We start from the raw sequence: 22,817 nt of genomic DNA, 5'->3' as shown, positions 1-22,817 counted from the left end.
ACTCTGCACTTTCCCAGAGCAGTGCTGGGCGATTGGTCGTTCATCTGCCATGAACGGCTCACAGAGATCTCCTGGCCCAGAGAGGCCCAGCATTGGGCCACCGAGCAAACAAGGAGCTCCAGGAATCAGCATGTACACCAAGCACTGTTTGCAGCCTGTGAAAAATAGCAGCGCCTATCCCATGCATGAACTTGCTTGCGTTTTTCAAATGTGGGAAGCTGCTGCGGCAATGAACAAAGAGTTACTACAAGCACAAGCACCAACCTGTGGAGATACCAGAAATATTTTGCCATTTATGAAGACCCTCAAACTTGACAAGGTCAGAAATCCCTGCTGTGGTCCAACTGCCCTTCCCCAGCCCCCAGTCCATGTCAGCATCCATGACAGAAGGTTGCCTAGGCAATGCCTGCATGGTTGGCCTGCTGTGCCAACTAATATGATTAAAGTAGAAATCTTTTCCAGCACAGTTTAAACAGAAGTGAATCATGCTACAACCAAGGGCCCCTTTATTTAGCTTCTGCAAATAAACCCCATTTCCAGGGTCCCTGGGTCACGGTGTCTGCTCAGAACCACTTGGCCAGTTCTCCACATCTAGCCTCTCACACACAAAGAGAAGGTTTAGGTTGAGTTGTTTGTCTTTGTTTTTTCTTCTATATTGCTCTCTTAAAGTCACAGAAACTAAAGTTAGATAAGAAGAGTAGTTTTGCCTGATTCTCAAATTCAAGAAGCCTGTGTTCCACTTTGCTCCCAACTGCTACTCAATCAAAATAGCAGGTTTAAACTGTCTTCCACCTACTATGCTTTAGCTGATGAAAACATGTTTTTACAACTGTAACAAGTACAGATGCCTTACGGCAAGAGAGGTGAATGAATAAAACTCTTTCAAAGCCCCTCCATCACATCTGTGTTCTTCCTCTGATCCCAAGCCTATGCTTCTTCCCTCCTCCCCCACCCCTCTTCCTCTTACTTAATATCCAAAGGCTTTTGTCTTGAAATAAAGTTGAACAAATCTATCATTCCCTTTCCTTCATTTCTTCCTTTGAAATGATTGGTCACCTGTATAACCTGCAATTCAGGAAGGCTCCACCAGGGGATGATACTCCATTATTACAGACTCAGCAATAACATTTGTCTAAGTCAGAGTCAAAACACCAACATTTGTTCTATAAGCTTCTAGGTGGTAGGATTATGAGGTAAATATGTTTCTACACCTCCGTGCTTTCCCTCTACTTTTGAAAAAGAATATATTTCTTTGATAATCAGGAAAGAAGTTTATTTAAAACATTTTAAAGTTATTACAATGTAATAGTATTATTCAAATACAAAGAGCAAAACGAATGCTGGGGCATTACCTTTTGCTACTATTAAATATAATGGTGTGCATATGATGAATTCAGGGACTCTGATGCAACCACAGTCTATAGCTTGCCCACCCTATTAAGAGGCTATTTATTATTTGAATGCTCATCCTTGTCACCCCCTGCACTCAGCATGTTAATTTGCCTCTGAAGAAAGACACCAAATGCTGCTATTGCAAAGAATGTGAATCACAGAAACTCCAATGACTGGTCTCACCTTTGGCCTTAAGACATCTTTTCAATCTGTCACTGTTGGTCAGTGTGTGCACAGCAAAATTAAGAGAAAGGAAAAGGGACAACTGAGATGTCTCTCTTGCGTTTATCTCCTTAACTCTTCTCAGATTTATCATTGGGATTTTCCATTTTCCCATCAGAATTGCCAGTCTGAAAATATTCTAAAGAATAATAATGCTTCCGGCAATAGCAGTTGTAAAGAAATGTTATATGAACATGTTGTGTTGAGTTTTAATTTCTCCACACAAAACTAAAAGACCTTTTTCTGGAGTTTATTGCTAACCCAGCAATCCTGCTTTTAGCAATATATTCTATGGAAATAAAACAAATATATAAAGATGCATGTCAAGGAGGCTTGTTTGCAAAGAGGTTCAAAATAACAAAATAAATAAATAAGTAAAAGCAACCTAAATGTCTACCATTTAAGAGCTTGGTTATTTAAATATATCTTTATACTTGGAAACACTATAAGGTCATTAAAAGGAGTGAAAGTAGCATTTATGTGCTGGCATGGAAAGATGTCCACTGATAGGTATAAGGGGGAAAAACAAAAGGAGCTATTATGAGAAGAACTATAGCATCATCCAGTAGAAAGAGACTAGTTAATTGGACTTTTCCATTGGTTGATGTAAGCTCCAAAGCTGAGAACAAAAGGTGATACACACACATCCATTCTAAAGAGAATTCCTAGACACATCCATACAGGCCTTGCTGAAAGGCAGTAAAGCCAGTCCAGAAACAAATATTCCATCCTGGTTATAAATGAGAAGATGACAGGCGCCTGGGTGGCTCAGTTGGTTGAACGTCCGACTTCAGCTCAGGTCATGGTATCGCAGTTTGTGAGTTCGAGGCCTGCATCGGGCTCTGTGCTAACAAACAGCTCAGAGCCTGGAGCCTGCTGTGGATTCTGTATCTCTCTCTCTCTCCCCCTCCCCTGCTCATGCTCTGCCTCTCTCTGTCTCTCAAAAATAAATAAATGTTTAAAAGTAAATAAATAAATAATAAATAAATGAGAAGATGAGTCATTCAGATAGAGTTCTTTGAACATGAAGTAGGATTAGTGAGTTGGTTTCCTCTCTTCATCTGTAATGGAGAGGGTGTCCCCAGGAAGAGAACTGTTTGAAGAGACTGGGGCTGCTTGTGAGAAGCAGGGCTACTCGTTTGCTTACCACCTAGAAACTGAGTTGTAAAAATGGAGTCCCATCTCAGTGATTGTGGTAAACAAGCTCTCTACTGAGCAAATATTCCCTCCAATCAACCGTCTACATGGGAGTGTTCTTTCCCATCCCAAGTGTTGGGCTTGGTCATGTGACTTGCTTTGGCCCCCAGGTGAGCAGAGTATATGTACCGTTAGACTTTGCACTCAGTCATGGGACTTGCTCAGGCCAACGAGATACACAGAGGTTTGACAGGTACATACATGGTTTAGTTTGTTCCCTTACACTTCTGTCATCTTCTGGGTATAGCTCCCCTAGATAGCTGCTTCTTCTTTAGCTTTGGCCTAGAAGAAACACACATGGAACAAACCTAGGCCAACCAACAACAAGGAGCCAAGGCCAGCAAGAACCACCACTTAAAGCCAAGCTTCCCAGAAAAGGCCAACTTGTCAATCAGCTGAATTGCAGCCCAATGAGGATGAGAAGAAGAACTTATTCTTCCACACCACTGAGTTTAGGGGTGGTTTGTTATATAGTGCTATTGCACCAAGAGCTAACCAGTACAACAGTGGGTTCTTCAGACCTTTGATAATTGAAGAGTTTGTGACTTAGTAAACCTACAGAATCATGTTTGATTCCTGCCTGGAAACTTATGAGGACAGAATCTAGCAGAAGTTGCCCATAATGTTCATACAAGAAGAGTTGGGACAGAGCTGGACAAGAACAAGTTTGTATGTCCAGGGTGACACCCAGGGTGTCAAATGGACACAGAGGTTAGTGGGTTTGAGCCATCCTGATAGAATTTTACTCAAAAGTAGAGTCTACCAGGTGGGGAAATCCAATGAGAAGAGGCTGTGGGTATACCTTTGAGGGGCAAGAGTAGAGGGCACAACAGGCAGCAATCAGGGATGTGGAAACACAACAAGGAAGAGCAGAAAGGTAATCATTCCCCCTTTTCCACTGTAGATCCCAAGCCTGGGTCATTGTAAACTGGACAAACAAGTGAAATGGGAGATAACGGCTTTTATTTAGATTTGGCTAGATTTGGCCTTTTAATACCTGAAAACAGAATTCTTATAACAGAATGACCAGAAAGCTATGGAATTTTGAGGTTACATTATGGGGAAAGAAACAAATCTGACAGACCATATGAGATGACAGTGACAGGAACTTTATTCAATAAAATGGTGACACCCACTATATAAATTATGTAATACATACAATATATTAAGCATGTCAATAGACAGATTTATATTCTTATTTCTATTTTGGTAAAACAAATGGCCAGGGGTGGGTCTGAGCCAGCGCTGTTTGTCAGGTAGGGGGCTCCTGCAGTGGAAACAGACTGCAGGCTTCTCCTCTCCTTAGTTCCCTTGGCTCTAACAATACAGCTCATTCCTCAGCAAATTTCCCTTCAAATGTTCAGCCTGTGGCAATGAGATATTTTTATAGCTTTTTATTTAACATCCCCCTGAGAATTATCATTTGCTTTTACGCACTATTATCAAGAAACAAAAGCAACAAAAACGCATTTTAATTGTTCAAACTATTTGGCTCTTCTTTCAGACAGTGGACAAATCAGAACCCTGTAGGGCAGAGAACTAAATCCCAGAGGCAGAAGACAGGGATTCCTGTCAGGTCGGTGGCCTGAACTCCCCCATGGGACCTAAAGCAAGGCTCTCAACTTTCTGGGCTTCATTTTCCTCTCATGTAGATCCTCTGCAAGATATGCCCCCAAATCCTATGTGTCAGGGTATCTTTTGTTATGGAAAAATCTGAAGCTACATTAATTAGAACATCTGTGTTCTAGTCCTTCCTATTTTGCCAAGGAGCACTATGATCTAAGCAAAGGATTTAGTGTCATTGAGCATCAGTTTCTTATCTTTAAAACAAAAAAATAAGTCATGCCCTCCTTCTCTCCTTCCCTCCCTCCCTCCCTCCCTCCCTCCCAGGTTTTACTGTTGTTTTTATGGTTTGGTTATCTAGTGCTGTGTTACCGTACTACCACAAAAGATAGTGGCTAAACACAACCATCTATTTTGCTCATGAGTATCTGGGTCAAAGATCTGGGGAAGGATGCAGCTGGATGGTTTATCTTAGCCTTGCATGGAATCGGCTGGGGCTTCTGGGGCTGGAGGATTCAGTTCCAGAATTCTGCTTGATTCATGTATCTAGCACACTTCTTGATCTCTCTCTCTCTCTCTCTCTCTCTATCTATCTCTCTATCTCCCCTCTCCCCTCTCCCCTGCCTCCACATGGTATCCCAGAGCCTAAACACAGCAGTCAGGAAGCAGAAACTTCCAGCCAATTAATAGCTACTCCCAGAACTAGCACAACATAATTTCCACTGTATTTATTCTATTGGTCCAAGTATTCACAGTCCCACCTAGAATCCAGGATGGAGAAATCAACTTCATCTCTTGATGGAGGAACAAGAGCATCACATTGCAGAAGAGCAAATGGGATGATAGATATTGGAAAATAGAATTTGTCACATATTGTTTTTGTTGTTATTCTGAACAAAAATTATTATATAGAAACTCTGAAAAATAAATCTCTGTGCATCTATCAAGTGCCATTATGATCCCTACTTCAATTTTCCATTTTTAATCTACTCTGGTTAGTGTTACTGTGAGGTAAGTAATAGATCCATTCCAAATCTGGCCACAGTGGCCACCAAAGCATTATCTGTCCCAAAATCAAAGCCAATTAGAGACCCAGGTAATTCCTTCAATAGGAGACACAGGGTTCCTTTGATTGAACAGAGACATGACAGATATGCCCGATTATGATCTAGTAACTAACAACCCCAAAATCGATGTCTTAAGATAAGAAAGTATAACTCTCTCTTGCTGCGTACCTGTCACAGGTCCTCTGGGGTTCTGGGGTTCTGAGACACGGCTGATAGAGCATGTCCTATCTGAGCCTTGTTGGGCACCTCAGCAAAGGGATGGAGCGTGGCTTCCACAAAGTAAGACATGTCACTTCCACTCATATTTCATTGGCCAATGCAAGTCACATGGCCACATGTTACCTCAAAGGGGCAGGTGTGTAAAACCTTGCCATGCCTCAGAAGGAGGAAAACCAAGATTACTGGAGAACTGCATTCCTAATGACCACATCTGGATTAGAGTTTTTCAGGATTCTGTTCAAGGACATTTTCAGAGCCCTTTCTTAATGCACAAGCACCTATATGAAGATGAAGAGAGAAAATGCATGGTGTTATCCTATATTCTTCTGCTCTAATATGTTGTATTTTTTTTTTTGCCAAGCTTTTCGTTGCTCCTTCTTGTAAGGACATTTCCCAGGGAAGTGACAGTGGTTGAAATCCTGACCTTGCCTAGAGATTCACAGAGAACAAAACGCTCCCCAGGGTATTCACAATCATATCCATCTGCTAGCTCTATAGAACACATGGAGATGCCACATGTGACCCATATCAGTAAGTTTCTACCCAGAGGTTCATTTTCTTGGCTTAGACTATGGTGTGTTAGTAAGAGTCAGCACAGCAGAGTGGAAAGAGCAGCGTAGTGGGTATCACAGTGTGTGGGTTGAAAACTACCACTTCTAGCATGTGACTATGAACAACTTTTTCAACTTCTTTGAGCCTCAGTTTCCTCAGCTGTAAAATGACAATAGTAATAGTACTTCAGAGACTGTCATGAGAATCAAAAGACATAATATGTGTAAAACACTTAGAACAGTGCCTAGGACTTTTTACATTGCTCTTCTTGCTGTTGTTGGTGTTGTCATTTGGCCTGGCTCTGCAAGCCTCTCTGCCTGCTGTTCAATCTCGTGCAGGAACTAATGGTCATACTCATATCGCCAGGTGCTCGGTGCTGACAAAGGAGCACACGGCCAGTAAGTGCTATAAGAACAAAATGAAAAAAGGTGTGAACATCAGAGATCCCCTGCATTTGTGATAGGATGAGACAGTTTTGTGCATGGAACAAGGTGGTAGTTACCCTTCTTACCCAAAATATCTCCCCTGCCAAGCTGCCAAGATGCCTGATATTTTGTCATCAGAAATTAATTCCCTTGGTTTAACCATTATCTGGTCTAAGTGCATTACAAACATCACTAAGTGTAGGAGGCTTAGAGGGAAAGGGCATAAAGGGACTAGCCAAGGTATTTCTAACATAGAGTTGGTGAAAAGGGTTAGAAAGTTCTCCTTCACAGTAATTTCCTAGCCACCCAACAAGACTAACTAAGATTTCACCATGTGTGATGACATGTTAAATTCTTATTAAATGATTTTTTTAACTGTATCACTGAAATCATTTCTGAACCAGCTTATTTCCAATCAACCTCCTCTAATTATAGCCTCTAAATTACTGCTAGGGTGGGAGAGGGGAAAGTGGGTGATGGACATTGAGGAGGGGACCTATTAGGATGAGCACTGGGTATTGTATGGAACCAATTTGAAAATTAATTAATTAATTAATTAATTACTGCCAGAATAATCTCTACAAATAGATGTGATCATATTGTATTGGGTTTTGGTGAGGCATGGGAGGTTTCAATCATCACACTCTTGGCCCCCACTTTAGCCTTGTATTTCACTGCTACCACTACCCCCAACTCTTTCATACCAATCAACATTCTAACCCATACACACAGACTGACTCACCTGGAAGCATCACATTCTTACTTTACCTGTGACCTTTATCAAAGTTATCCTCTTTGCTTCCATCACATTAAATGGAAATTGCAGTCTGGAGGGTACTTTCCTCCCTCAGCATTATCACGTGATTCCTGTGGGACCTATGATCACAAGACTCATTCCTTCTAGATATAGGAATGGGCATGTGACTCAGGCTCAGTCAATCAGAGAAGTATGTTTCCCCTGGAAATAACATTGGGCCAGGTATGGCCAAGTGATCCAAATAAGGAAAATCAGAGCCTTGCCTTTTGATGTTATTAAATGAAGAGAAGTATGTCTTATCTCTTCTGTCAGATAGAATAATGTACACCAAGGGCTGCCAAAAGCCATCCTTTCCCCCCTGCCTCCAAGGTGGAGTGATCATTAGCTGGAGAAACTAAAGTGGAAAAGTTAGCAGGAGAGAGAGAGAGAGAGAGAGAGAGAGAGAGAGAGAGAGAGAGAGAAGGAATGACAGACCTCATTTTCATCCCTAGATCTGGTGAATGTAGAATATGTTAACAAATTATCTGACACTTCTCCCTTCAACAGGTGGAGCCCAACTCCCCTCTCCTTGTGTATGAGCCAGATTTAGTGTCTTGTTTCTGATGAATCAACTGAATGGGATTGAAATTACAGAACATGACTTTGAGTATAGGTCTTAAAGGCATTGGTGGCTTCTATCCTGCTCCCTCTTGGATCATTTGCTGTGGGAGAAGCCAGCTGCAATATCAGAAGACATTCAAGCACCCCTCTAGGAAGGCCCACATGGTGAGAAATTGAGGCCTCCTGCCAACAGCCAGAGAGGAACTGAAGGCCTTTGCCCATAGCATGAGAGTGAGCCATCTTGGAAGTGGATCTTGCAGCTGTAGTCAAGCCTTCAGATGCCCCAGCCAATGTCTTATCTGCAACCTCACGAGAGGCTCTGAGCCAAAACCACACAGCTAAGCTGTTCCCAAAATCCTAACCCTCAGAAACTGTGAGACAATAAATGTGTGTTGTTTTAAGTCACAAAGTGTTGTGGTAATTTCTTTCTCAACACTAGGTAATTAATACATGAAGCATCTCCAGCTCTACCTTAGACATCCTATACCATACTTTTTTCTGTAGTTGGGATTCTATCTTTCACATCTCAAATCCCCCTATTTACAGTATCATCTTTCTCTGCCCTCCCAACTTCTTCACCAGGCTAAGTCCCTACTATGTTCAGATCCTTACTGAGTATCACCTCCTCTGGGAAAACTTACCTATACTGCTCCCCATGCTCTACCTCTCCAAGCTAGGTGAGGATTCCTTCTCTGAGTCCCCCGTGCTTCCTTCCATTCAACACAGCCATTGTCATCTATGTGGGTATCCCCAAGTAGATTCTGGGCTCCTGGAGGCAGAAACTACTGCATTCCCATTACCAAGAAGAGTTTTCCCACATCAAGATCCTCAGTCAATGTAGTAGACACTGTCACTGCCCCACTCAGGTACCTTTACTGCCCAGTATGGTGCACAACTTGTGCCAGACTTCCCAAGACTTTCCAGGTTTGGGCACCAAGAATCCCACATCTGGGAAACTCCTCAATTCTGGGCAAATCAAAATGGCTGGTCACCCTCAAGTGTCATTTACACCAGCTTCAAGAGCTGGTACCAAAAGCTTACTTATGTGACCATCTCCAGTGAATGGCCTTTGGCTGACAGCAGCTGCTTTGTCCAGAGGCACTAGGAGATTACACCACATGCAGGGGCACAGTAACTGGCTGATACAGGGGTATGAACACAGAGCTCTCTTGCCTCAAGATAGGGCAACTCTGTGAAGCTGTTTATGTTCCAGAGCCCCCAAAGTGTTTTAGGCCAAGGCAAGACTACACCTGACACACCACATCATTGCTCATTCCTTTCCTCTGCCTATCCTGCTTCCCCCACTTCCTTGTATGATTCTCCTGAGAGCATTCCCTCAATACATCACATATGTCCAATCCCTGCATCAGGCTCTGCTTCAAGGAACACAAACTAAGACGGTAATGGTTGTTGAATGAATAAAGAGAATCTTAGTCACTTAACATCTCTGAGCCTCAGTTTCCTGACCTATAAACAGAGATAGTAATACTCAACTTACAGACCTACCATGAGAAGTAAAGGAAGGTCTCTTTGCAAAGTACTTGGAGCTGTGCCTGCCCTCATGAAGAGTTATTCAATAGCAACTCTTAAGCAACCTTCCCCATGTGAAAGTCCACTGCATGGGTGGTCCCCCCACTCTGCCCTTTGTTAAGCCAGTCCCTTCCCTTTGCCCACAGTGAACTACAGCTTTCCTGAGTCTAACCCAATCCACAGGAGATTGAGGTTGTTCCTGAATTTAAAGGAGGTGCTGTCTCTGAAAAAAGCTAGACAGGTAGACAGGGAGTGACTGTCAGGCCATCTGATAGCAGGTTTAGGTTGAAAGCTGTTTTGGTTGAAACACATCTCATTTGTTCCTTGAAGATAAAGTGAGCCTGCCAAGAACCTACTAGCAGGGAAGTGTAAGTTCCATCTTGGAGAGAGGAGATGCCCAGACTTTTCCCACTTTAAACTTCTCCAAGTTTATTGCCTCTGTTGGTAAAGAGACATAGGATGTACCCAGGATCCTGGTGACAGCAGCAGGCTGCATGTAGAGTAGTGGATGGAACCCAGCCCCCACCCGGCTGCCCCAGAGGCACCTGCCTGCCAGACTATGGACCTGTGGTTTGCCTCCCTGGGAAAATCCATTCTGATTGGATGTTTAACAGAGGAAGACCCCTGCCCTTGCTCTGGACCACAGGACTCTGAAGAGATGGACAATGGGCTCTGGTTATGGCCCTTCAGGGGAAATTGCCACTCCTCCACCACCTAAAAGTGTGTGGCAGGTCTCTGGTGCTAACTCGTGAGATGGGGGAAGAAGTAGCCCCAGAAAAATGCTTAGGTCCCAGATAAAAGAGACCCCACTCAGAATCAAGCAGAAATGGACACAAACCTGGCCCTGTTCTATTGGCTCTCTGACCTTGGGTGAAGTCACATCTCCATATCTCTGAGCCTTCGTTTACTCATCTATAAAGTGGGTACAATCAACTCTGCTTCAAAGGCTGTGGTGAAGATGAGCAAATGCCACAGCTATGGAGCACTGAGCTCACCAAAGGCACTCATGATGCAGAAGCCATGCCCTCCTTGAGCCTGACAGCTGAGCCAGGGCATTCAGGCTGCATTTTCAATCCACATGGTCTAACTTCAGAATCCCCCAAGCTATCCCCCTGCCCATCCCCTTCCCTCATCCACATGTGCAAGGCTTCAGGCAACAATGGACCCTAACCCCAGTAAAACCTGAGATAATATGGACCTCATATTTTAAAAGGGGAATCCAGATAGCTTAATATCTAACCCAAGGAAATAAATTTGTCCATGACGGAATTTCCACACAATAATAAATGTTGGATCTTGATGGTTACCATTATTTATTACTGCTTAACAAACAAATGCAAAATATAAGTGCTTGAAACAAAACTCCCTATATATGTGTGTGTGTGTGTGTGTGTATATATATGTATATATATATATATATATATATATATATAATATATTATAATATATACTATATATATAATTATCTTCTTGGTTCTAAGGGTTGACTGCAGGGGCGCCTGGGTGGCTCAGTCGGCTGGGCGGCCGACTTCGGCTCAGGTCATGATCTCGCGGTCAGTGAGTTTGAGCCCCGCGTCGGGCTCTGTGCTGACAGCTCAGAGCCTGGAGCCTGTTTCGGATTCTGTGTCTCCCTCTCTCTGACCCTCCCCCGTTCATGCTCTGTCTCTCTCTGTCTCAAAAATAAATAAACGTTAAGGGTTGACTGCATAGCTCTCACTTGGGGTCTCTCACACAGTGGCTAGGGTTAGAGCCATCTGAAGGCTTAACTATGCCAGATGTACAAGATAACTCATTCACATGGCTGACAGTTGATGCTGGCTTTGCCTAGGAGTTCAGCTGGAGCTGTCATCTGGAGCAACTACATATATATCCTCTCCGTACAATGATGGCAGCTGGGTTCTGAGAGCCTGCAACCCAAGAGCAAGCCCTTCAGGAGGCCCAAGGGAAGCCGCAAGTCTCTGGCTTCTGGTAACCTAGCCTTAGAAATCACACGGTCCCACTTCCACTGCACTCTGCTAGTCAAGTGCCAGTCACACCCAGCCCAGATTCTAGATGTGGATGTCAGGAGGTCTTACTCATGGGAAGCCATCTTTGAAGACCAATTACCACGGAAATAAATGTTAAGGATGAGAAGAGGAAGATCAGCATTTATGAAGTGCCTGCTGTGTGCCAGGCCTTTAAACAATAGCACCTTATATAGTCCTCACAACAATCCAGAAAGGTGATCTTGCCCCCATTTTAAAGAAAAGGCAACAGAGGTTCAGAGAGGTTATTTGTTTATCCAGGGTCACAAAACCACAGAGTGGCCAGGCCAGAGTTTGAACTCAAGTCTGTGGGCTTCCAAGCCTGTGGCTCTCCTCAGATCAGCCTGGGCTATGGAGATTGCCCAGGCAACCATTTCTGGCCTTCTGCCTCAAGAAACTGAAGATTTCACATGCAGATAATTCTCCTTTCCACATGAACAAGTTGCCCTTTCATTGGAAGGGAAAATGACTTCTGGCTTCATCTGGGAAAGCCCCCAGCTCTGTGCTCTGCCCATGGAGACAGAGAGGCCCATCCATCATTGAGACCTGACTCGCCTGGCCCCTTATTGCTGCATTAGCTCAGACCCCGAGGTCAGCCAGGAGGACAGACAGCCCTGCTGCTGGCTCCTCCCCAACTTTCCTCCTCCCCCTCCCACTCTGAGTCCCCATTTCTCTGTGGATCTCCCAGTCTTCTCTGCTGACTGGCTTCACTAAGGTTCCCTGACTTTCATAGACATAAACCAGAGCTGGGTCATTAAGCCTGAATCTTTTGAAATCCCGGAGATTCATAATCGAATATTATGTCTGTCGTGGGTAAGGAGGGAAATATACATGACCTGGCATTATAGATTCAAAGCCTCTGGGAATATGAAACCCCCTGGGAGGATGGGGTTAACTCCAAGGGACCCCAGAGTCTGAAGACCAGAATATGCTGTAACTCTTTGCCAAGTATTCCTGTGTAACTGGCTATGAGTAAGGCCTGTGGGGGACCCAAGAGAAGAGTCAAGAGCCTTGCCTCCAAGATCTTTGAGTTCAGCAGAGTCTTGACATACAGATATCCGTTGATAAGTGCATGAAAGAATGAATGAGTGAATGAACCTTATATAGCACAATAGCAGATTTTAAAGGAGCATAGGAGAGGCACCTGGATGGCTCAGTCAGTTGAGTGTCCGACTTTGACTCACGTCATGATCTCACAGTTCGTGATTTTGAGCCCTGCATCAAGCTCTCTGCTGTCAGCACAGAGCCTGCTTCAGATCCTCTCTCCCCCATTCCCTCCGCCATTCCCCAACTCATGTGTGCGCTCTCTCTCTCTCTCAAAAATAAACATTTTAAAAAATAAAAATATTAAAAAAAAAATAAATGAATATAGGAAACACCCCTGGGACGTATTATGGTAGGGGAAAAAAAAAACTAATTCTATTCATTTCAATTCGAGCAGCTAGTTTATGTCTCCACCATTAGAATGTTCTTACCGACTTAACGGTTCAAAGTGCAGAAAAGATGGTGGTGGCCAGAAGCTGAGCAAGCCAGCTCTGCCCAAGTGAGCTTGCACATGGGCCACGGGTAGAGAGGGACCCACTGCCTTTGGACACAGGATGTGATAGAGAAGCATGCCTACAGGCCCTCTAAGACATAGTGGCCCTGACCCTACCTACTAACATGACCCCTCTGACCCAGGTGCTAATTAATCACACTAGCAGAGGAAATCAAAGCAGGATGGAGAGTGGGTTTGAAATGTCCCTCCTCAATACCTCCCTAATAGACAAAGGCTGAAATATGAGAAGAATGTGAGAGCTTTCCCTATCCCCTGTGCACAGAAGTGACAGCCAAACCAGGAAGTACCGCAATGCCAAGGACTATTCACAAAGGCACCCCTCCTTGGGTAGAGACCGCGGGGCATGTGCCTGAGCTAAATGGTCTACCTGTGGGTGTAAAGTCATCAGTATCCTCAAGCAGTGTTCCCCTCCTTGGGTTTGAGTCCATGTTCCTGGAACCCATAGGAAAGGCCTAATGGAGAAGAAAGGATGCACATCCTTCCATGGGCTCATTTGTAATTCTGGTTCCAGGAATTACTCTGTTTTCCCCAAATTAGGACACTAATGCCCTTGCCTCTTGCCCTGGATGGCAGGGCCCTGGGAAAATAAAATTACCCTTCCCAGCCTGTTTCTCCCAAGAACACAGAGCACCTTCCTAACTATAAGAACACATGTGCTCATATTATCCCTATTTTATGCTAAAATTAAGCTGTTCTCGTTCACTTGCCTCATCCTCTTGATGAGATATTGAGCTAAATAAAGGCTCCTCCCAGGCCTTAAAGCCATGATTTTTATGTCAGAGTGATGGAGTGAAGTTAAAATGGATTCACCCATAGAGAATTACCTATAATTTTTTCCATTAGTGCTATTCTCTGCTACTTCAATCCCAGGAATCATTATGCTTCACCAGTACTGGTCTCAGTCCCTGCTCCTCCACTGTGTCACCTTGGGCAAGTTGCTTCACAGCTCTGAGGCTCCCCTCCTCGGGTGAACATGGGGCTGAAGTTAGCTGACTCATGATGTCACTACAAAGATCAAATGAGATAATGTCTGCAAAGCACCTAGTTCACAATGTACTCAGAAGATGCTCAGAAAATGTTAATTCTCTTCTAGTCCCTCCAGCATTCCCTGCTGGGAAAGAAATCCCCACAGGAACATTCTCAACCTTGCTATAGGAGTAAGATTTCTTCTGTTCCATCCATGACTGGCTGTTCACATCTCTTCCCAACCCTGCATTCAATGACCTCATATGGGCAGTCTGAGATCGGCCGTAGCAGGAGGATTTATACTACAGTAATCAGCAGTGCCAAAAATCAAAGCCCCATCCCCCTGGAGCCAGTTTAGCAGCACACCCCCGCTAGCAGGCTACACTTCTCCACCATCCTACCCATCCAGGTCCACCAGGGTGCACAGAGGCAAGAGGCTAGACATTATGGGGAACAATAGGCCTAAAGCACAGCTTCCTCTGTACTAAACAGTTTTTCAACAGCTTACATGGGGCACCCAGAGGCCCACTGATAGCCAGCTGCCATTGATTTTTCCAAGAGGAAAAACCAGCAAAAAGAACATGTGCTCAGAGGCCAGTCAATCTTTTATCGGATCAGATGAACCCAAGTGAAAAAGAACTGCCAAAAAGCTTTTGACCAGGACAGCATAATAGGGACTGTTTCTGAAATAAAACCACTTTGTTGTTCAAATGTACTAAGTTGACAGGTTCTTTTCTCTCCATGAACTGAAAAAAAAAAAATTTTCTAAAGAAAATTTAAAAACAGGTAACTCGTGAGGAAATTGCAAAAAAATTCAAGGCCACAGATTGTTTATAATAATAACTCATACACATATCTGGCCTTTATTGCTCACCAGGCCTTGTTTTTAGCACTTTACAAAAATTAACTCAGTAAATCCTCATGATAACCCTGTGAGATACTAGCATTATCCCCATTTTATAGATGAAGAAACTGAGGCAAAGAGAGAAACTCTGTGAATTCGAGATCTACAGCCTTTGACAAGGTAACCCCTGACAGGCTTTGCTGAGCCTTTTGTTGAAGGAAGGGGAGGGGGGATGAGAGGGGCGGCCCTAGCATGCTTGTGACCTCCCTAAATCGTTCCCTTTCTGTAGCAATCTTCTCTGCCTGGACCACCATCCTCCTCTGCAGTCTGGCAAACTCCCATTCATCTTTGCTTTACATTTTGTGGGCTGTGGCATAAGGAGGTGTGCTTTCCCTCTTTTGGCCTTCTTTCCTTCCCACTTACTCCTTCCTGGAGAACAGATAAGTATCACAATATCCCATCAAAGTAATGCTAGAAAATGCCACTGACACTAGGAAGAAAAAGGTTTGCTTGTCTTGTGGGGTTCCCTGGAAGGCCCTGAATGCTCTGTATTTCCTGCAAGTTACACAACTCAAAGTTTTCCAGCAGCACTTCCAGGAAGGGTGTGATGCTATAGAAGACGGCAAAAAAGAAGGAAAGTCTGAGGCAGGAGGGAACCCCTGAACACCCACTGTGACAAACCTGAGAGACTCATCAGTGACTCCATAAGGACAGTGGGGACAGATTTTGCATCAATGCCCTCAAACCCTGAGTGTGAGCTTCATCTGCTAACACAAAGACTCATGGGTGTCGTGACATAGCTGAGCGGTTACAAACAAATCCATCCAAACCCGGATGTAAAGTGAAATGTGAAAATCAAGAATGTATTAAAGATTATTTATGTAAAAAGAAAAAAAAACTATGGAAGGATCAAGGAATATTAAAGAATATAAAACTTTAATAAGTCACCCAAGCATTGATTTTTACGTGAATAGGGAAATTAATCTAAAAGAATAAGAAAATGGAAAAATCAATATTCAATGATCATGCCTAAAAGCTATATTTTAAATACTGAGCCATAAATCAAGAAAAAATGGAATAAATAATCTCATTTGGGCTTTTACTTGATGACTATGCTATTTTCATGAAATCAGTAATATCACTTAAGAATCAAATTTTGGAACAATTATATATCAAAATTGTATTGGGATTGTTCCTATAAAAATATATGTCTCTGCTACTTCTTTTCACTTTTTTTTCACATTAAAAAATACAGTATTCTTTCATTTGAAAAAAATTAAGTCCCTATTTAATCTTGCCCTGGTTCCCAGGAGAATTATAGGACTTTCAGACTCATTTCTTCATTCACATACACATAGTGTTTTCCACATAATAGGAATCATACTCTATATATTATTCTGTGACTTAATGTCTTAAAAAATCTCCCTGTCAATACGCACAGATTGACAGAAGTTTTATTCGCCATTACATTGCATTCCATGATGCAATCATTCCCTATTGAAGAACCATTAAATGGCTTCCAATTCTCTAGTAACATAAACTATTGCAATGAACCTTGTGCTCATTTAAGTATTGCCAGAGGAGACTTTCCTAAACATGGAATTGCTAGGTCAAAAGGCGTGATATGGTAGATACTGCCAAATCTCTTTCCAATAATGAGGTTGCAACAAATCTCACACTAACAGTGAATGTGGATTATTGAATCTGTAAAATAATTTGAGGAGAATTGTCACCTTTAAGATATCATGTCCTCTCATCTAGAAACATGGTATGTATGTTGGTTATTTCAAACCTCTGTCACATAGTCTTTTGATGGGTTTATTCCTCAGCATTCAGACTTCCTAACTTGCTACCAGTTCTAACAGTTTCTCAATTGACTTCACTACATTTTATGTTAAAAATACCCACTTTTAGGAGTGCCTGGGTGGCTCAGCCAGTTAAGCTTCTGACTTTGGCTCAAGTCATGATCTCATGGTTTGTGGGTTTGAGCCTCGCAGGAGGCTTGGGCTCTGTGCTGACAGCTCAGAGCCTGGAGCCTGCTTTGGATTCTGTGTCTCCCTCTTTCTCTGCCCCTCCCCCACTCTCACTCGGTCTCTGCCTCTCAAAACAATGAATAAACATTTTTAAAAAATTGAAAGACTTCCAGCAGCAGCATTTAGAGCAGCCAAAGCAAGATGGGTCAAAGTCAGAGTGGTGATCATGGCCCTGGAGGTGGCAAGAGGATGACAAGGACAAGAATAAGAAATACAAACCTCCTGCACCAACTAGAGTGGGGAAAAAGAAGAAAACAAAGGGACCAGATGCTGCCAGCAAGCTGCCACTGGTGACACCTCACAGTCAGTGCCTGTTAAAATTACCAAAGTTTGGGGCGCCTGGGTGGCTCAGTCAGTTGGGCGGCCGACTTCGGTTCAGGTCATGATCTCACAGTCCGTGGGTTCGAGCCCCGTGTCGGGCTCTGTGCTGACTGCTCAGAGCCTGGAGCCTGGTTCAGATTCTGTGTCTCCCTCTCGCTGACCCTCCCCTGTTCATGCTCTGTCTCTCTCTGTCTCAAAAATAAATAAAACGTTAAAAAAAAAATTTAAATAAAAAAAAAATAAAAAAATAAAAAAAATTACCAAAGTTAGAGAGAATTAAAGACTATCTTCTCATGGAGGAAGAATTCGTTAGAAACCAGGAACAAATGAAGCCTTTAGAAGAAAAGCAAGAGGAGGAAAGATCAAAGGTGGATGATCTAAGGAGGACCCCAATGTCAGTAGGAATGTTGGAAGAGATCATTGATGACAATCATGCCATTATGTCCACACCTGTGGGCTCAGAACTCTACATCAACATTCTTTCCTTTGTAGACAAGGATCTGCTGGAACCAGGCTGCTCAGTCCTGCTCAGACACAAGGTTCATGCTGTCATAGAGGTGTTCAGGGATGACACAGAGACCTTGGTCACAGCAATGAAGGTAGAGAAGACCTCCCAGGAAATCTATGCAGATATGGGGGGTTGGACAACCAAATTCAGGAAATTAAGGAATCTGTGGAGCTTCTTCTCACTCATCCTGAATATTATGAAAACATGGATATAAAGCTCCAAAGGGGTCATTCTCTATGGTCCACCTGGCACAGGTAAAACCTTATTAGCCAAAGCAGTAGAAACCAAACCACAGCCAGTTTCTTGTCTTTAAAAAAATTTTTTAATGTGTATTAATTGAGAGAGGAGAGAGAGAAAGAGAGCACGAGAAGGGGAGGGACAGAAAGAGAGGGAGACACAGAATCCAAAGCAGTCTCCCACAGCCCAGTGAAGAGAAATTCTGTATGGCTCTCTAAAGCCAACGAACTTTGGAGCCACTCTAGAAAAATAACCCAGAAAACTACTAGACAATCAAGGCTACCGCCTAGTCAGTCAAATGCATACACTTTAGACCTGCATAAAGGAAGCCAACTCACAATACTCTCATGAAATCAGCAAAGTGCAAAGACGTCCCTGAGGACTCAGCCTGCCTTGTCACACCTGCCTACTCTCCCCAGGTGCTCAGATTTCTCACATTTCAATCCTTTTGTTCTTCTCTACCATGGCAATAGACTCTCAGGAGAAAGGGCTATCAAGAATTTACTCTGTCAAAGGTTTGAAACCTTAACTTAGTTTTTAATAGTAAGATGAAAGACTTCTCCTCTGCAGAAGGAATTTCCAGCATCAGAGACAAACCGGGGGCTTCCTACAGCTCATGCAAGCAAATAGTGAGGCCCTTTTCTCTTTTTTCTCACAAGGGAAATGTTCAGTGTCAACCAGAGATTTCTTTCCCCAGAAATGTATTTCCATTTCAGGCATCTTCAGCTGAATGAAGATTCTGCTAAAGATTTGTCTTCCCCCCTCCATCTCTTGTTGCTGCCAACACCTGCTATGCTTGCTTAACAACCCATGGCATCTGGGACTCCAGCTGTAGGAGTGGCAGCCTTGGGGAGCCAAGGTAAAGAGGACAGGTGTAAAGCAAGGTCCGAAAGACTTTGTGATCCAAATCCAAAATCTGGACTCTCCTTGCCTTACAGGGGCCCCATCAGTGGCTTTCTGCCTGCCTGTTGGCCTCATCCCCAGCCATGAAGGCAGGAGGGAAGAGCCAAAGTGCACCCAACCCCCTGCCACTTCCAGGCACCCATCCTCCTTCCATATGGCTCTTAACTCATTCCTTGACAGGTTTGATAGATCATGGACAATGTTGAGAGACTGCAAAACACTTTAAATTCAAGGAAAATAAGAACTAATAGCAATATTTGGGAGACCAAAACAGGCCAGAGAGGAAAATAATTCAGGGCAGGGAAGTCTCCCAGGTGACCTCTAAATCATACCAAATAGGCAATGATATCTCTTCTTTGTATGTGTTCTACTGGGCAAATACATTGTCCTTCAAGCCTTGTCTGTTTTTACTGAAGTACAATTGAGGGATTCACTTCAATCAAGGTTCCCAAGATGCACTGCTTCTGGCCACCCACCAGATGACTCCTCCAGGCACATTGCTCTCCATGCCCTTGAGCCCTTCCAGAGTCAGATCTGTGTAGCTATGCATGGCCTCAGGATATGAGTCGTTAGGAGTCTCATAAGGACTGTGGGACTTGGCACCTATGGTAGGGGTTTGGGTTTTCCAAACCCAGCCAACCCTGCAAAGATTGTCTGGCACTAATTTAGAAACTTTAGCAGGTGACTTTATCTTCCTAAACCTTACTTTTCCCATGGGAAACCTGGGAATAATGCCTCTTAGAGATTTTGAAAAACTATTGAAATACATATGTAAAATGCATACCACAGTGACTATTATATATCAGGCACTCAACAAATGTACCTATTCTTATTGTTATTTACAGTAATATTAATACAAATTCATGCTGCTAATTTATAGATTATGATCTAAAATCATAATCTACAGCTATCTGAGAAGAGTAATGACCCACAAAACTCTCTTTTTATGTGTTGCTATTAAACATCTCCCAGCCCTTTGAATATGGAGCAATGTTTTACTTTGTTTGCTCTTCAACACTCACAAATATCTACCAAGTTCTTGCTGTGTGCAGGAAACACAACAAGCTCAAAGTATTGAGCTTGCCCTCAAAGGAATTACCACCTCAGTGAGGAGTCGAGAAACAACAGTACTGAAAAAGGTGGATCACACTCACATCCCTCAGTGCTCACTGGGTCAAAAGCATTTCCAGAATTCAGAGGTCTTTGTCCTTGGGACAGGAGATGGCACAAAAAATAACCTCCTTGGAACTGGACCTTGAAGAAAGGGTAGGTTATGAATATGTGGAGAATGGTAGAGGTGTCCTACATCAAGACCTTGGTGCAAACAGAAGAATTCTTGGGAATTTATGAGGGAGACATTTTCTCTATTTGTCCTTAGCTCCTTTTCTGTCAGACACCAAGATGGCACAGGGGCTGGGGTGCCTGGTGAGCTCCACAGTTCTGTAAATCGGCACCGCAGTGAGCTGTGTGAGAAGCTCAGTCTGCAAGCTGATTTGCCAATTTGTGCAGAAACTACTACTCCTTCCAACATGCCTAGCCCTTCTTAGCCAGCTGAGTGAAGGAAATGTCTTGGAATTTGCTTTCTGAAACAGATTTTCTCAATTCTCAATTCAAATTAGCTACAGTGGTGTTGTTAATCCCCTTGTTATGGGATTAGAATGTATTACTGCATTGAGATTAGAACCTGACAGATATGTTGGAGGAGTTTGGATTCAACTCAAAGTTCCAAGCATGTGGGCTCCCAACAGGCTCTGTGGTCTTTGGCTGGAACAATGGCGCCACCTAGTGGCCAAAAGGGTCTCCATTTGGAAGGGTTTCTTTTTGGGCACGTTTCAACTCTTGAGGCCTTCTGTGTGCTGGGGCCAGAAATGCAAGGATGACTAAAGTAAGCTAACTCTTCCCTCAATGGGGCTTGCAGGTTGGGGCTTACTAGTCCAGATCCCATAGGCTCTATCAAATTCAGCCCCAGGGACTGCCTGGTGGGCAGCATGAGCTAGCCTGTCTGAACCCCAGAGCTGACTTTGAGGTACATGTCTACAGAGTAGGACTTCAGCATTTATAAAGTGGCCTCTTGGATCCACCTACTCTCTAGTGCCTTAATTCCCTTTCACAGTTGAGAAAACCTGTTTCTATGCCTACACATTTATTCAGCACATATTTACCATTTGCTTCTATGAACCACACACTATATTTAGGACTAAGACATAGAAATGTTTAAAGACCAACCCCTACCTTTCACACATGGGCAAAGAGATAAAGACATGCCCTCCCACTATCCCCTGCAAGAAACTTGGAGCCCTCTTCCAGGCTACCAAAGCCCTGCATCACCTTAGCCCTGCATCACTTTCCATCCCACGTCACCGAAACAACACTGCCTCTGCCCCACTCTTTGCTGTTCCTTTCTGGGCCCAGCCCTACCACCATGCCTTTTCATGGCTCTCCACCTGGAGGAAATTATCTTTCCTCTCTCTTCAAGGATGGTTGTGCTGAAGACTCTGGGCAGGGAAGACCAACCTACCACAGTCAGAAAAAAATGACTTCCAACAGCACATACTGACATGAGCAGCTGCAAATAGGCTGCAACTCCAGGTGGACCTGGGGAGAACAGAGACAGCAGCCCCAGGGACAGAGATAGAGAAGGGGGTGTCCCACAGACTAAGGCTCTAGTTCCACTCAGGGACTATAGAGGGGTTGGGAATAACAAGAGGGTTTGCATCCAGCAGCTACTAACCATGAGAAAATGGAAGGACTGTGTGTTTTACTCTGAAACTCAAGAGGGGATAAGAAAGGGAGAGAGGGGCAGATGGTAAGGGGTGAGGGGACTCTGTGGGGTGAAGAATGAGTGGAAATGTCCCTGGATATGATGACCACAGATAGTTCAAGTGTAGGAGTGGCTAATGTCAAACCCTAGACTATCTGTGTCACTGGATGGAAACCCATCTTCTACGTACCTCCAAATCCTCCAGGAAGGCAACTACATTCACATTAGCGTGAATAGGTTTGATTTAAAGTCTGACATTACCTAAGAAATGTGTTTCCATGTCCATGTCAATGTTGTGCCACATGGAGAAAGTATTCAGAGGCCCAAGAACCTGAGTGACAAGGAGACAATGGGCACATAAGCCCCCTGGAAATGCACAACATCCTGAGGAGGGCTATGAGCTCCCACAAAGCCTGGAATACATTCTAAGCCAATCCAAGGTCCTAGAAGCCAAGAATCCTAGAAGATATCAGATTCACCCATATTATTTGTACAACCTTTCTCAGATGCAGACATTCTGGGCCCGTTTTCCTGTCTATCATTTCTGCTTTATCCTTGCTGACAACCTCATCTCGAGATGTGTTGCTATGTGAAGGGACTAGCGTGGTGTTATGAAATCAATAAAGGCTTTAGAACAAGAAATATGGGGATGCCAGTCCTGTTTCCATTCATCCTGTCTACATGGCCTTAGCAAATTTCTCAACCTGTATGAGCCTCAATTCCACTTCTGTAAGATGGGGTTGCTAGAAGGCTGAGAGGTAATGTACAGAAGCAATGTTTTTGATGGACAGCAGTTTCATCATTGTGGCTGGAAGCTCCTGGTTTATGGTGAATACTACCTAGTGAGGATCCAGTCCAAGGAGGGAAAAGGGGACTGGGTTTGGAGGAAGAGGTGATGTCCCCAAAATTAAATCAACAGTACAAGGTCTAAGAATGAGGTGGCAAGCATCTAGGTAGGTCTGGTCACAGCTCCACATGGAATCAGAAATACATGATCTCTGTCCTTCATAATCCCCTTTTCATAAGTATGTATTTACGGGTTTCATTGTCAGAATTTGAATTTCAACATGGCAGAAGTCACTGAGCTTGTTATCCATTTATGGCATGAATCTGAGCTCTCCCTAGCAATGTAATGCCT

General features: G+C 43.6%; 1 long non-coding RNA gene and 1 pseudogene across 1 annotated transcript in view; one reads left to right on the top strand and one right to left on the bottom strand.

Moving 5' to 3' along the window:
* The window catches only part of LOC122229536, a 49,273-nt gene extending 28,761 nt beyond the window's left edge, over positions 1–20,512 (bottom strand). The window contains exon 1 of the long non-coding RNA XR_006207029.1: positions 20,073–20,512. This is a non-coding gene — a long non-coding RNA (uncharacterized LOC122229536). The remainder of the gene's footprint in view (positions 1–20,072) is intronic.
* On the top strand, positions 17,091–22,321 carry LOC122229531 (annotated as a pseudogene).
* The last annotated feature ends 496 nt before the right edge of the window (positions 22,322–22,817 follow it).

Source organism: Panthera leo, chromosome C2 (assembly GCF_018350215.1).
Source record: "Panthera leo isolate Ple1 chromosome C2, P.leo_Ple1_pat1.1, whole genome shotgun sequence".
In the NCBI taxonomy this organism is placed as follows: Eukaryota; Metazoa; Chordata; class Mammalia; order Carnivora; family Felidae; genus Panthera; species Panthera leo.
This window is presented reverse-complemented; position numbering and strand designations above follow the sequence as displayed.